Consider the following 16,521-nt stretch of genomic DNA (forward strand, 5'->3'; position numbering starts at 1 on the left):
TTAACCCCTCACCGCCAGAAGCAGTCCACCTTCATGAGGGAACTGCTTCAAGTAGGACTCAAGCTAGCTGTCACTCTCCGCTTTTTAGCCACTGGAAATTCCTATCAAAGTCTGCAGTACAGCTTTGGGGTTGAAGCAAGTACCATCTGCAAGTTCATACCGGATGTGTGTAAAGCCGTCATCGCGGTCTACAAGGACGAAGTGCTGCGCTGCCCCAAAACTGAAGAGGACTGGAAGGAAGTTGCTGCCAGGTTCAGCTCCAGATGGAATTACCACAACTGTCTGGGGTCTGTGGACGGAAAGCACATCGCCATAAAGAAGCCACGCAATGCTGGCTCTTACTACTACAACTACAAGGGCTTCCACAGCATTGTTACTGATGGCAGTGGCAGATACTACCTACAAGTTCCTCGATGTGGATGTTGGGGCAGAGGGTGGTGCGTCGGATGGAGGAACATGGAGCAACTGTTCCCTGCATGATGCTGTAGAAGACTACAGAGCTAGAGTGCCTCAACCAGAACCACTCCCTAATGATGACCACCCAGTGCCCTATCACTTCGTAGGAGATGACGCCTTTGCTCTCCGAACCTGGATGATGAAACCATTTTCCCATCGGTCACAAGTCCTACGAGAACGCATATATAGCTACAGGTTGTCTCGTGCCCGATGTGTCGTGGAGAATGCCTTTGGAATTTTAAGTCAAAGGTTCCGTTGCTTCTTGACGACGATGCAGCAGAACCCTGACACCATCAACTTGATCACCATGAGTGCCTGTGTCCTGTACAACCTCCCCTCATCAGATACCCATACGCAATTTCAGAAGTGGACTACGAAGATCCGGACACACATGATCTGATCCCTGGTGGATGGAGGACTGAGCAACATCTGCAGGGGCTAGTGCCTCTAACTGGCCATCATACCCAGAAGGATGCAAAGGATCAGCGAGACTACCTTTCACATTACTACATGTCCCCTGCTGGTGCTGTCCCTTGGCAAGAAAGAATTTTAGTAGCTCCATGAGCTGCATAGTTGTTCCATTTTTTAAATAAAGGAAACGTATCTTTTTTGTGTGTATTTTTTTGTTGCCCTTTATTTTTTTTTTTAAATAAGCAAGCATTTTAATTAAATTAAAACAGCAGACATCAAATATGTACAAGTATCACATTCCAATTATTTACAAATAAATTATTTACAAGTGTCTCATCTCATCTCAGTCAGTGTCCTTTCTGGTATTTTTTTTTTTTTTTTTTTTTGGCCCTTTATTTTTTGGTTTATTTTCCTTTTTGTTTTGTTACTTATTTTTATTTTCGTTTCCATTTTTTTCACTTTATTTAAAAGTTATACAGAAAAATAAGTGTTTTGAAATAAGAAAGTATTTTTTAGTCGGGACAAGATAAAATGTAAAACTAATGCCAGGCTGACACTTGCACGATTTTTTGCCACGAATTTGTCGTGGCAAGTCGTGACATTTTGTGGCACGAACTGGGAGGTTCCCGCACTGTTCACAATGAGTTCACGCATAGTTCACAATGAGTTCACGACGAGTTCACAATGAGTTCACGAATGCGTGCCTACATTGGCACGAACTGGCACGACGAGTTCACGCATAGTTTGCGCATAGATTGTGCACTTCCCGCATTGGCACGACGAGTTCACGCAATTCGGATGGTGTCGTGCCGACTTGGCCACGCCATATAAAAACGGGGCTTCTCCAACCCGAGGACATTCTTGGAATGGCTTTGGAAGAGACAAGAATGCTTACTGTCAGAGACACCATTACAAAGAGGAGAAGATACCTATACCTGGCAGCTGCTCTAGCCATTGTTAGAGAGCAGCAGAAAAGGCTGACAGAGGAAGAAGAGAAACAAAAGGCAACCCTACCTCGAAGAAAGATAGAAAGGAAAGTGTGGGTCAGGGAATGGTTAACCAGAAGGCACGAGTTTGGACAGTATGACAGCCTATTGACTGAACTCCACAAGGAAGATCAAAGGGGCTACAAAAATTACCTCAGAATCACACCTGACCTGTTTCAAGAGAGGGTTGACAAGTTAACCCCTCACCGCCAGAAGCAGTCCACCTTCATGAGGGAACTGCTTCAAGTAGGACTCAAGCTAGCTGCCACTCTCCGCTTTTTAGCCACTGGAAATTCCTATCAAAGTCTGCAGTACAGCTTTGGGGTTGAAGCAAGTACCATCTGCAAGTTCATACCGGATGTGTGTAAAGCCGTCATCGCGGTCTACAAGGACGAAGTGCTGCGCTGCCCCAAAACTGAAGAGGACTGGAAGGAAGTTACTGCCAGGTTCAGCTCCAGATGGAATTACCACAACTGTCTGGGGTCTGTGGACGGAAAGCACATCGCCATAAAGAAGCCACGCAATGCTGGCTCTTACTACTACAACTACAAGGGCTTCCACAGCATTGTTACTGATGGCAGTGGCAGATACTACCTACAAGTTCCTCGATGTGGATGTTGGGGCAGAGGGTGGTGCGTCGGATGGAGGAACATGGAGCAACTGTTCCCTGCATGATGCTGTAGAAGACTACAGAGCTAGAGTGCCTCAACCAGAACCACTCCCTAATGATGACCACCCAGTGCCCTATCACTTCGTAGGAGATGACGCCTTTGCTCTCCGAACCTGGATGATGAAACCATTTTCCCATCGGTCACAAGTCCTACGAGAACGCATATATAGCTACAGGTTGTCTCGTGCCCGATGTGTCATGGAGAATGCCTTTGGAATTTTAAGTCAAAGGTTCCGTTGCTTCTTGACGACGATGCAGCAGAACCCTGACACCATCAACTTGATCACCATGAGTGCCTGTGTCCTGCACAACCTCCCCTCATCAGATACCCATACGCAATTTCAGAAGTGGACTACGAAGATCCGGACACACATGATCTGATCCCTGGTGGATGGAGGACTGAGCAACATCTGCAGGGGCTAGTGCCTCTAACCGGCCATCATACCCAGAAGGATGCAAAGGATCAGCGAGACTACCTTTCACATTACTACATGTCCCCTGCTGGTGCTGTCCCTTGGCAAGAAAGAATTTTAGTAGCTCCATGAGCTGCATAGTTGTTCCATTTTTTAAATAAAGGAAACGTATCTTTTTTGTGTGTATTTTTTTGTTGCCCTTTATTGTTTTTTTAAATAAGCAAGCATTTTAATTAAATTAAAACAGCAGACATCAAATATGTACAAGTATCACATTCCAATTATTTACAAATAAATTAATTACAAGTGTCTCATCTCATCTCAGTCAGTGTCCTTTCTGGTATTTTTTTTTTTTTTTGGCCCTTTATTTTTTGGTTTATTTTCCTTTTTGTTTTGTTACTTATTTTTATTTTCGTTTCCATTTTTTTCACTTTATTTAAAAGTTATACAGAAAAATAAGTGTTTTGAAATAAGAAAGTATTTTTTAGTCGGGACAAGATAAAATGTCAAACTAATGCCAGGCTGACACTTGCACGATTTTTTGCCACGAATTTGTCGTGGCAAGTCGTGACATTTTGTGGCACGAACTGGGAGGTTCCCGCACTGTTCACGATGAGTTCACGCATAGTTCACAATGAGTTCACGACGAGTTCACAATGAGTTCACGAATGAGTGCCCACATTGGCACGAACTGGCACGACGAGTTCACGCATAGTTTGCGCATAGATTGTGCACTTCCCGCATTGGCACGACGAGTTCACGCAATTCGGATGGTGTCGTGCCGACTTGGCCACGTCATATAAAAACGGGGCTTCTCCAACCCGAGGACATTCTTGGAATGGCTTTGGAAGAGACAAGAATGCTTACTGTCAGAGACACCATTACAAAGAGGAGAAGATCCCTATACCTGGCAGCTGCTTTAGCCATTATTAGAGAGCAGCAGAAAAGGCTGACAGAGGAAGAAGAGAAACAAAAGGCAACCCTACCTCGAAGAAAGATAGAAAGGAAAGTGTGGGTCAGGGAATGGTTAACCAGAAGGCACGAGTTTGGACAGTATGACAGCCTATTGACTGAACTCCACAAGGAAGATCAAAGGGGCTACAAAAATTACCTCAGAATCACACCTGACCTGTTTCAAGAGATGGTTGACAAGTTAACCCCTCACCGCCAGAAGCAGTCCACCTTCATGAGGGAACTGCTTCAAGTAGGGCTCAAGCTAGCTGTCACTCTCCGCTTTTTAGCCACTGGAAATTCCTATCATAGTCTGCAGTACAGCTTTGGGGTTGAAGCAAGTACCATCTGCAAGTTCATACCGGATGTGTGTAAAGCCGTCATCGCGGTCTACAAGGACGAAGTGCTGCGCTGCCCCAAAACTGAAGAGGACTGGAAGGAAGTTGCTGCCAGGTTCAGCTCCAGATGGAATTACCACAACTGTCTGGGGTCTGTGGACGGAAAGCACATCGCCATAAAGAAGCCACGCAATGCTGGCTCTTACTACTACAACTACAAGGGCTTCCACAGCATTGTTACTGATGGCAGTGGCAGATACTACCTACAAGTTCCTCGATGTGGATGTTGGGGCAGAGGGTGGTGCGTCGGATGGAGGAACATGGAGCAACTGTTCCCTGCATGATGCTGTAGAAGACTACAGAGCTAGAGTGCCTCAACCAGAACCACTCCCTAATGATGACCACCCAGTGCCCTATCACTTCGTAGGAGATGACGCCTTTGCTCTCCGAACCTGGATGATGAAACCATTTTCCCATCGGTCACAAGTCCTACGAGAACGCATATATAGCTACAGGTTGTCTCGTGCCCGATGTGTCGTGGAGAATGCCTTTGGAATTTTAAGTCAAAGGTTCCGTTGCTTCTTGACGACGATGCAGCAGAACCCTGACACCATCAACTTGATCACCATGAGTGCCTGTGTCCTGAACAACCTCCCCTCATCAGATACCCATACGCAATTTCAGAAGTGGACTACGAAGATCCGGACACACATGATCTGATCCCTGGTGGATGGAGGACTGAGCAACATCTGCAGGGGCTAGTGCCTCTAACTGGCCATCATACCCAGAAGGATGCAAAGGATCAGCGAGACTACCTTTCACATTACTACATGTCCCCTGCTGGTGCTGTCCCTTGGCAAGAAAGAATTTTAGTAGCTCCATGAGCTGCATAGTTGTTCCATTTTTTAAATAAAGGAAACGTATCTTTTTTGTGTGTATTTTTTTGTTGCCCTTTATTTTTTTTTTTTAAATAAGCAAGCATTTTAATTAAATTAAAACAGCAGACATCAAATATGTACAAGTATCACATTCCAATTATTTACAAATAAATTATTTACAAGTGTCTCATCTCATCTCAGTCAGTGTCCTTTCTGGTATTTTTTTTTTTTTTTTTTTTGGCCCTTTATTTTTTGGTTTATTTTCCTTTTTGTTTTGTTACTTATTTTTATTTTCGTTTCCATTTTTTTCACTTTATTTAAAAGTTATACAGAAAAATAAGTGTTTTGAAATAAGAAAGTATTTTTTAGTCGGGACAAGATAAAATGTAAAACTAATGCCAGGCTGACACTTGCACGATTTTTTGCCACGAATTTGTCGTGGCAAGTCGTGACATTTTGTGGCACGAACTGGGAGGTTCCCGCACTGTTCACAATGAGTTCACGCATAGTTCACAATGAGTTCACGACGAGTTCACAATGAGTTCACGAATGCGTGCCTACATTGGCACGAACTGGCACGACGAGTTCACGCATAGTTTGCGCATAGATTGTGCACTTCCCGCATTGGCACGACGAGTTCACGCAATTCGGATGGTGTCGTGCCGACTTGGCCACGCCATATAAAAACGGGGCTTCTCCAACCCGAGGACATTCTTGGAATGGCTTTGGAAGAGACAAGAATGCTTACTGTCAGAGACACCATTACAAAGAGGAGAAGATACCTATACCTGGCAGCTGCTCTAGCCATTGTTAGAGAGCAGCAGAAAAGGCTGACAGAGGAAGAAGAGAAACAAAAGGCAACCCTACCTCGAAGAAAGATAGAAAGGAAAGTGTGGGTCAGGGAATGGTTAACCAGAAGGCACGAGTTTGGACAGTATGACAGCCTATTGACTGAACTCCACAAGGAAGATCAAAGGGGCTACAAAAATTACCTCAGAATCACACCTGACCTGTTTCAAGAGAGGGTTGACAAGTTAACCCCTCACCGCCAGAAGCAGTCCACCTTCATGAGGGAACTGCTTCAAGTAGGACTCAAGCTAGCTGCCACTCTCCGCTTTTTAGCCACTGGAAATTCCTATCAAAGTCTGCAGTACAGCTTTGGGGTTGAAGCAAGTACCATCTGCAAGTTCATACCGGATGTGTGTAAAGCCGTCATCGCGGTCTACAAGGACGAAGTGCTGCGCTGCCCCAAAACTGAAGAGGACTGGAAGGAAGTTGCTGCCAGGTTCAGCTCCAGATGGAATTACCACAACTGTCTGGGGTCTGTGGACGGAAAGCACATCGCCATAAAGAAGCCACGCAATGCTGGCTCTTACTACTACAACTACAAGGGCTTCCACAGCATTGTTACTGATGGCAGTGGCAGATACTACCTACAAGTTCCTCGATGTGGATGTTGGGGCAGAGGGTGGTGCGTCGGATGGAGGAACATGGAGCAACTGTTCCCTGCATGATGCTGTAGAAGACTACAGAGCTAGAGTGCCTCAACCAGAACCACTCCCTAATGATGACCACCCAGTGCCCTATCACTTCGTAGGAGATGACGCCTTTGCTCTCCGAACCTGGATGATGAAACCATTTTCCCATCGGTCACAAGTCCTACGAGAACGCATATATAGCTACAGGTTGTCTCGTGCCCGATGTGTCGTGGAGAATGCCTTTGGAATTTTAAGTCAAAGGTTCCGTTGCTTCTTGACGACGATGCAGCAGAACCCTGACACCATCAACTTGATCACCATGAGTGCCTGTGTCCTGAACAACCTCCCCTCATCAGATACCCATACGCAATTTCAGAAGTGGACTACGAAGATCCGGACACACATGATCTGATCCCTGGTGGATGGAGGACTGAGCAACATCTGCAGGGGCTAGTGCCTCTAACTGGCCATCATACCCAGAAGGATGCAAAGGATCAGCGAGACTACCTTTCACATTACTACATGTCCCCTGCTGGTGCTGTCCCTTGGCAAGAAAGAATTTTAGTAGCTCCATGAGCTGCATAGTTGTTCCATTTTTTAAATAAAGGAAACGTATCTTTTTTGTGTGTATTTTTTTGTTGCCCTTTATTTTTTTTTTTAAATAAGCAAGCATTTTAATTAAATTAAAACAGCAGACATCAAATATGTACAAGTATCACATTCCAATTATTTACAAATAAATTATTTACAAGTGTCTCATCTCATCTCAGTCAGTGTCCTTTCTGGTATTTTTTTTTTTTTTTTTTTTGGCCCTTTATTTTTTGGTTTATTTTCCTTTTTGTTTTGTTACTTATTTTTATTTTCGTTTCCATTTTTTTCACTTTATTTAAAAGTTATACAGAAAAATAAGTGTTTTGAAATAAGAAAGTATTTTTTAGTCGGGACAAGATAAAATGTAAAACTAATGCCAGGCTGACACTTGCACGATTTTTTGCCACGAATTTGTCGTGGCAAGTCGTGACATTTTGTGGCACGAACTGGGAGGTTCCCGCACTGTTCACAATGAGTTCACGCATAGTTCACAATGAGTTCACGACGAGTTCACAATGAGTTCACGAATGCGTGCCTACATTGGCACGAACTGGCACGACGAGTTCACGCATAGTTTGCGCATAGATTGTGCACTTCCCGCATTGGCACGACGAGTTCACGCAATTCGGATGGTGTCGTGCCGACTTGGCCACGCCATATAAAAACGGGGCTTCTCCAACCCGAGGACATTCTTGGAATGGCTTTGGAAGAGACAAGAATGCTTACTGTCAGAGACACCATTACAAAGAGGAGAAGATACCTATACCTGGCAGCTGCTCTAGCCATTGTTAGAGAGCAGCAGAAAAGGCTGACAGAGGAAGAAGAGAAACAAAAGGCAACCCTACCTCGAAGAAAGATAGAAAGGAAAGTGTGGGTCAGGGAATGGTTAACCAGAAGGCACGAGTTTGGACAGTATGACAGCCTATTGACTGAACTCCACAAGGAAGATCAAAGGGGCTACAAAAATTACCTCAGAATCACACCTGACCTGTTTCAAGAGAGGGTTGACAAGTTAACCCCTCACCGCCAGAAGCAGTCCACCTTCATGAGGGAACTGCTTCAAGTAGGACTCAAGCTAGCTGCCACTCTCCGCTTTTTAGCCACTGGAAATTCCTATCAAAGTCTGCAGTACAGCTTTGGGGTTGAAGCAAGTACCATCTGCAAGTTCATACCGGATGTGTGTAAAGCCGTCATCGCGGTCTACAAGGACGAAGTGCTGCGCTGCCCCAAAACTGAAGAGGACTGGAAGGAAGTTGCTGCCAGGTTCAGCTCCAGATGGAATTACCACAACTGTCTGGGGTCTGTGGACGGAAAGCACATCGCCATAAAGAAGCCACGCAATGCTGGCTCTTACTACTACAACTACAAGGGCTTCCACAGCATTGTTACTGATGGCAGTGGCAGATACTACCTACAAGTTCCTCGATGTGGATGTTGGGGCAGAGGGTGGTGCGTCGGATGGAGGAACATGGAGCAACTGTTCCCTGCATGATGCTGTAGAAGACTACAGAGCTAGAGTGCCTCAACCAGAACCACTCCCTAATGATGACCACCCAGTGCCCTATCACTTCGTAGGAGATGACGCCTTTGCTCTCCGAACCTGGATGATGAAACCATTTTCCCATCGGTCACAAGTCCTACGAGAACGCATATATAGCTACAGGTTGTCTCGTGCCCGATGTGTCATGGAGAATGCCTTTGGAATTTTAAGTCAAAGGTTCCGTTGCTTCTTGACGACGATGCAGCAGAACCCTGACACCATCAACTTGATCACCATGAGTGCCTGTGTCCTGCACAACCTCCCCTCATCAGATACCCATACGCAATTTCAGAAGTGGACTACGAAGATCCGGACACACATGATCTGATCCCTGGTGGATGGAGGACTGAGCAACATCTGCAGGGGCTAGTGCCTCTAACCGGCCATCATACCCAGAAGGATGCAAAGGATCAGCGAGACTACCTTTCACATTACTACATGTCCCCTGCTGGTGCTGTCCCTTGGCAAGAAAGAATTTTAGTAGCTCCATGAGCTGCATAGTTGTTCCATTTTTTAAATAAAGGAAACGTATCTTTTTTGTGTGTATTTTTTTGTTGCCCTTTATTTTTTTTTTAAATAAGCAAGCATTTTAATTAAATTAAAACAGCAGACATCAAATATGTACAAGTATCACATTCCAATTATTTACAAATAAATTAATTACAAGTGTCTCATCTCATCTCAGTCAGTGTCCTTTCTGGTATTTTTTTTTTTTTTTTTGGCCCTTTATTTTTTGGTTTATTTTCCTTTTTGTTTTGTTACTTATTTTTATTTTCGTTTCCATTTTTTTCACTTTATTTAAAAGTTATACAGAAAAATAAGTGTTTTGAAATAAGAAAGTATTTTTTAGTCGGGACAAGATAAAATGTCAAACTAATGCCAGGCTGACACTTGCACGATTTTTTGCCACGAATTTGTCGTGGCAAGTCGTGACATTTTGTGGCACGAACTGGGAGGTTCCCGCACTGTTCACGATGAGTTCACGCATAGTTCACAATGAGTTCACGACGAGTTCACAATGAGTTCACGAATGCGTGCCCACATTGGCACGAACTGGCACGACGAGTTCACGCATAGTTTGCGCATAGATTGTGCACTTCCCGCATTGGCACGACGAGTTCACGCAATTCGGATGGTGTCGTGCCGACTTGGCCACGCCATATAAAAACGGGGCTTCTCCAACCCGAGGACATTCTTGGAATGGCTTTGGAAGAGACAAGAATGCTTACTGTCAGAGATACCATTACAAAGAGGAGAAGATACCTATACCTGGCAGCTGCTTTAGCCATTGTTAGAGAGCAGCAGAAAAGGCTGACAGAGGAAGAAGAGAAACAAAAGGCAACCCTACCTCGAAGAAAGATAGAAAGGAAAGTGTGGGTCAGGGAATGGTTAACCAGAAGGCACGAGTTTGGACAGTATGACAGCCTATAGACTGAACTCCACAAGGAAGATCAAAGGGGCTACAAAAATTACCTCAGAATCACACCTGACCTGTTTCAAGAGATGGTTGACAAGTTAACCCCTCACCGCCAGAAGCAGTCCACCTTCATGAGGGAACTGCTTCAAGTAGGACTCAAGCTAGCTGTCACTCTCCGCTTTTTAGCCACTGGAAATTCCTATCAAAGTCTGCAGTACAGCTTTGGGGTTGAAGCAAGTACCATCTGCAAGTTCATACCGGATGTGTGTAAAGCCGTCATCGCGGTCTACAAGGACGAAGTGCTGCGCTGCCCCAAAACTGAAGAGGACTGGAAGGAAGTTGCTGCCAGGTTCAGCTCCAGATGGAATTACCACAACTGTCTGGGGTCTGTGGACGGAAAGCACATCGCCATAAAGAAGCCACGCAATGCTGGCTCTTACTACTACAACTACAAGGGCTTCCACAGCATTGTTACTGATGGCAGTGGCAGATACTACCTACAAGTTCCTCGATGTGGATGTTGGGGCAGAGGGTGGTGCGTCGGATGGAGGAACATGGAGCAACTGTTCCCTGCATGATGCTGTAGAAGACTACAGAGCTAGAGTGCCTCAACCAGAACCACTCCCTAATGATGACCACCCAGTGCCCTATCACTTCGTAGGAGATGACGCCTTTGCTCTCCGAACCTGGATGATGAAACCATTTTCCCATCGGTCACAAGTCCTACGAGAACGCATATATAGCTACAGGTTGTCTCGTGCCCGATGTGTCGTGGAGAATGCCTTTGGAATTTTAAGTCAAAGGTTCCGTTGCTTCTTGACGACGATGCAGCAGAACCCTGACACCATCAACTTGATCACCATGAGTGCCTGTGTCCTGTACAACCTCCCCTCATCAGATACCCATACGCAATTTCAGAAGTGGACTACGAAGATCCGGACACACATGATCTGATCCCTGGTGGATGGAGGACTGAGCAACATCTGCAGGGGCTAGTGCCTCTAACCGGCCATCATACCCAGAAGGATGCAAAGGATCAGCGAGACTACCTTTCACATTACTACATGTCCCCTGCTGGTGCTGTCCCTTGGCAAGAAAGAATTTTAGTAGCTCCATGAGCTGCATAGTTGTTTCATTTTTTAAATAAAGGAAACGTATCTTTTTTGTGTGTATTTTTTTGTTGCCCTTTATTTCTTTTTTAAATAAGCAAGCATTTTATTTAAATTAAAACAGCAGACATCAAATATGTACAAGTATCACATTCCAATTATTTACAAATAAATTATTTACAAGTGTCTCATCTCATCTCAGTCAGTGTCCTTTCTGGTATTTTTTTTTTTTTTTTTTGGCCCTTTATTTTTTGGTTTATTTTCCTTTTTGTTTTGTTACTTATTTTTATTTTCGTTTCCATTTTTTTCACTTTATTTAAAGGTTATACAGAAAAATAAGTGTTTTGAAATAAGAAAGTATTTTTTAGTCGGGAAAAGATAAAATGTCAAACTAATGTCAGGCTGACACTTGCACGATTTACTGCCACGAATTTGTCGTGGCAAGTCGTGACATTTTGTGGCACGAACTGGGAGGTTCCCGCACTGTTCACGATGAGTTCACGCATAGTTCACAATGAGTTCACGACGATTTCACAATGAGTTTACGAATGCGTGCCCACATTGGCACGAACTGGCACGACGAGTTCACGCATAGTTTGCGCATAGATTGTGCACTTCCCGCATTGGCACGACGAGTTCACGCAATTCGGATGGTGTCGTGCCGACTTGGCCACGCCATATAAAAACGGGGCTTCTCCAACCCGAGGACATTCTTGGAATGGCTTTGGAAGAGACAAGAATGCTTACTGTCAGAGACACCATTACAAAGAGGAGAAGATACCTATACCTGGCAGCTGCTCTAGCCATTGTTATAGAGCAGCAGAAAAGGCTGACAGAGGAAGAAGAGAAACAAAAGGCAACCCTACCTCGAAGAAATATAGAAAGGAAAGTGTGGGTCAGGGAATGGTTAACCAGAAGGCACGAGTTTGGACAGTATGACAGCCTATTGACTGAACTCCACAAGGAAGATCAAAGGGGCTACAAAAATTACCTCAGAATCACACCTGACCTGTTTCAAGAGATGGTTGACAAGTTAACCCCTCACCGCCAGAAGCAGTCCACCTTCATGAGGGAACTGCTTCAAGTAGGACTCAAGCTAGCTGCCACTCTCCGCTTTTTAGCCACTGGAAATTCCTATCAAAGTCTGCAGTACAGCTTTGGGGTTGAAGCAAGTACCATCTGCAAGTTCATACCGGATGTGTGTAAAGCCGTCATCGCGGTCTACAAGGACGAAGTGCTGCGCTGCCCCAAAACTGAAGAGGACTGGAAGGAAGTTGCTGCCAGGTTCAGCTCCAGATGGAATTACCACAACTGTCTGGGGTCTGTGGACGGAAAGCACATCACCATAAAGAAGCCAAGCAATGCTGGCTCTTACTACTACAACTACAAGGGCTTCCACAGCATTGTTACTGATGGCAGTGGCAGATACTACCTACAAGTTCCTCGATGTGGATGTTGGGGCAGAGGGTGGTGCGTCGGATGGAGGAACATGGAGCAACTGTTCCCTGCATGATGCTGTAGAAGACTACAGAGCTAGAGTGCCTCAACCAGAACCACTCCCTAATGATGACCACCCAGTGCCCTATCACTTCGTAGGAGATGACGCCTTTGCTCTCCGAACCTGGATGATGAAACCATTTTCCCATCGGTCACAAGTCCTACGAGAACGCATATATAGCTACAGGTTGTCTCGTGCCCGATGTGTCGTGGAGAATGCCTTTGGAATTTTAAGTCAAAGGTTCCGTTGCTTCTTGACGACGATGCAGCAGAACCCTGACACCATCAACTTGATCACCATGAGTGCCTGTGTCCTGCACAACCTCCCCTCATCAGATACCCATACGCAATTTCAGAAGTGGACTACGAAGATCCGGACACACATGATCTGATCCCTGGTGGATGGAGGACTGAGCAACATCTGCAGGGGCTAGTGCCTCTAACCGGCCATCATACCCAGAAGGATGCAAAGGATCAGCGAGACTACCTTTCACATTACTACATGTCCCCTGCTGGTGCTGTCCCTTGGCAAGAAAGAATTTTAGAAGCTCCATGAGCTGCATAGTTGTTCCATTTTTTAAATAAAGGAAACGTATCTTTTTTGTGTGTATTTTTTTGTTGCCCTTTATTTTTTTTTTAAATAAGCAAGCATTTTAATTAAATTAAAACAGCAGACATCAAATATGTACAAGTATCACATTCCAATTATTTAAAAATAAATTATTTACAAGTGTCTCATCTCATCTCAGTCAGTGTCCTTTCTGGTATTTTCTTTTTTTTTTTTTTTTGGCCCTTTATTTTTTGGTTTATTTTCCTTTTTGTTTTGTTACTTATTTTTATTTTCGTTTCCATTTTTTTCACTTTATTTAAAAGTTATACAGAAAAATAAGTGTTTTGAAATAAGAAAGTATTTTTTAGTCGGGACAAGATAAAATGTAAAACTAATGCCAGGCTGACACTTGCACGATTTTTTGCCACGAATTTGTCGTGGCAAGTCGTGACATTTTGTGGCACGAACTGGGAGGTTCCCGCACTGTTCACGATGAGTTCACGCATAGTTCACAATGAGTTCACGACGAGTTCACAATGAGTTCACGAATGCGTGCCCACATTGGCACGAACTGGCACGACGAGTTCACGCATAGTTTGCGCATAGATTGTGCACTTCCCACATTGGCACGACGAGTTCACGCAATTCGGATGGTGTCGTGCCGACTTGGCCACGCCATATAAAAACGGGGCTTCTCCAACCCGAGGACATTCTTGGAATGGCTTTGGAAGAGACAAGAATGCTTACTGTCAGAGACACCATTACAAAGAGGAGAAGATACCTATACCTGGCAGCTGCTTTAGCCATTATTAGAGAGCAGCAGAAAAGGCTGACAGAGGAAGAAGAGAAACAAAAGGCAACCCTACCTCGAAGAAAGATAGAAAGGAAAGTGTGGGTCAGGGAATGGTTAACCAGAAGGCACGAGTTTGGACAGTATGACAGCCTATTGACTGAACTCCACAAGGAAGATCAAAGGGGCTACAAAAATTACCTCAGAATCACACCTGACCTGTTTCAAGAGATGGTTGACAAGTTAACCCCTCACCGCCAGAAGCAGTCCGCCTTCATGAGGGAACTGCTTCAAGTAGGACTCAAGCTAGCTGTCACTCTCCGCTTTTTAGCCACTGGAAATTCCTATCAAAGTCTGCAGTACAGCTTTGGGGTTGAAGCAAGTACCATCTGCAAGTTCATACCGGATGTGTGTAAAGCCGTCATCGCGGTCTACAAGGACGAAGTGCTGCGCTGCCCCAAAACTGAAGAGGACTGGAAGGAAGTTGCTGCCAGGTTCAGCTCCAGATGGAATTACCACAACTGTCTGGGGTCTGTGGACGGAAAGCACATCGCCATAAAGAAGCCACGCAATGCTGGCTCTTACTACTACAACTACAAGGGCTTCCACAGCATTGTTACTGATGGCAGTGGCAGATACTACCTACAAGTTCCTCGATGTGGATGTTGGGGCAGAGGGTGGTGCGTCGGATGGAGGAACATGGAGCAACTGTTCCCTGCATGATGCTGTAGAAGACTACAGAGCTAGAGTGCCTCAACCAGAACCACTCCCTAATGATGACCACCCAGTGCCCTATCACTTCGTAGGAGATGACGCCTTTGCTCTCCGAACCTGGATGATGAAACCATTTTCCCATCGGTCACAAGTCCTACGAGAACGCATATATAGCTACAGGTTGTCTCGTGCCCGATGTGTCATGGAGAATGCCTTTGGAATTTTAAGTCAAAGGTTCCGTTGCTTCTTGACGACGATGCAGCAGAACCCTGACACCATCAACTTGATCACCATGAGTGCCTGTGTCCTGCACAACCTCCCCTCATCAGATACCCATACGCAATTTCAGAAGTGGACTACGAAGATCCGGACACACATGATCTGATCCCTGGTGGATGGAGGACTGAGCAACATCTGCAGGGGCTAGTGCCTCTAACCGGCCATCATACCCAGAAGGATGCAAAGGATCAGCGAGACTACCTTTCACATTACTACATGTCCCCTGCTGGTGCTGTCCCTTGGCAAGAAAGAATTTTAGTAGCTCCATGAGCTGCATAGTTGTTCCATTTTTTAAATAAAGGAAACGTATCTTTTTTGTGTGTATTTTTTTGTTGCCCTTTATTTTTTTTTTAAATAAGCAAGCATTTTAATTAAATTAAAACAGCAGACATCAAATATGTACAAGTATCACATTCCAATTATTTACAAATAAATTAATTACAAGTGTCTCATCTCATCTCAGTCAGTGTCCTTTCTGGTATTTTTTTTTTTTTTTTTGGCCCTTTATTTTTTGGTTTATTTTCCTTTTTGTTTTGTTACTTATTTTTATTTTCGTTTCCATTTTTTTCACTTTATTTAAAAGTTATACAGAAAAATAAGTGTTTTGAAATAAGAAAGTATTTTTTAGTCGGGACAAGATAAAATGTCAAACTAATGCCAGGCTGACACTTGCACGATTTTTTGCCACGAATTTGTCGTGGCAAGTCGTGACATTTTGTGGCACGAACTGGGAGGTTCCCGCACTGTTCACGATGAGTTCACGCATAGTTCACAATGAGTTCACGACGAGTTCACAATGAGTTCACGAATGCGTGCCCACATTGGCACGAACTTGCACGACGAGTTCACGCATAGTTTGCGCATAGATTGTGCACTTCCCGCATTGGCACGACGAGTTCACGCAATTCGGATGGTGTCGTGCCGACTTGGCCACGCCATATAAAAACGGGGCTTCTCCAACCCGAGGACATTCTTGGAATGGCTTTGGAAGAGACAAGAATGCTTACTGTCAGAGATACCATTACAAAGAGGAGAAGATACCTATACCTGGCAGCTGCTTTAGCCATTATTAGAGAGCAGCAGAAAAGGCTGACAGAGGAAGAAGAGAAACAAAAGGCAACCCTACCTCGAAGAAAGATAGAAAGGAAAGTGTGGGTCAGGGAATGGTTAACCAGAAGGCACGAGTTTGGACAGTATGACAGCCTATTGACTGAACTCCACAAGGAAGATCAAAGGGGCTACAAAAATTACCTCAGAATCACACCTGACCTGTTTCAAGAGATGGTTGACAAGTTAACCCCTCACCGCCAGAAGCAGTCCACCTTCATGAGGGAACTGCTTCAAGTAGGACTCAAGCTAGCTGTCACTCTCCGCTTTTTAGCCACTGGAAATTCCTATCAAAGTCTGCAGTACAGCTTTGGGGTTGAAGCAAGTACCATCTGCAAGTTCATAC

This window comes from Palaemon carinicauda, chromosome 2 (genome assembly GCF_036898095.1).
Source record: "Palaemon carinicauda isolate YSFRI2023 chromosome 2, ASM3689809v2, whole genome shotgun sequence".
Classification (NCBI taxonomy): domain Eukaryota; kingdom Metazoa; phylum Arthropoda; class Malacostraca; order Decapoda; family Palaemonidae; genus Palaemon; species Palaemon carinicauda.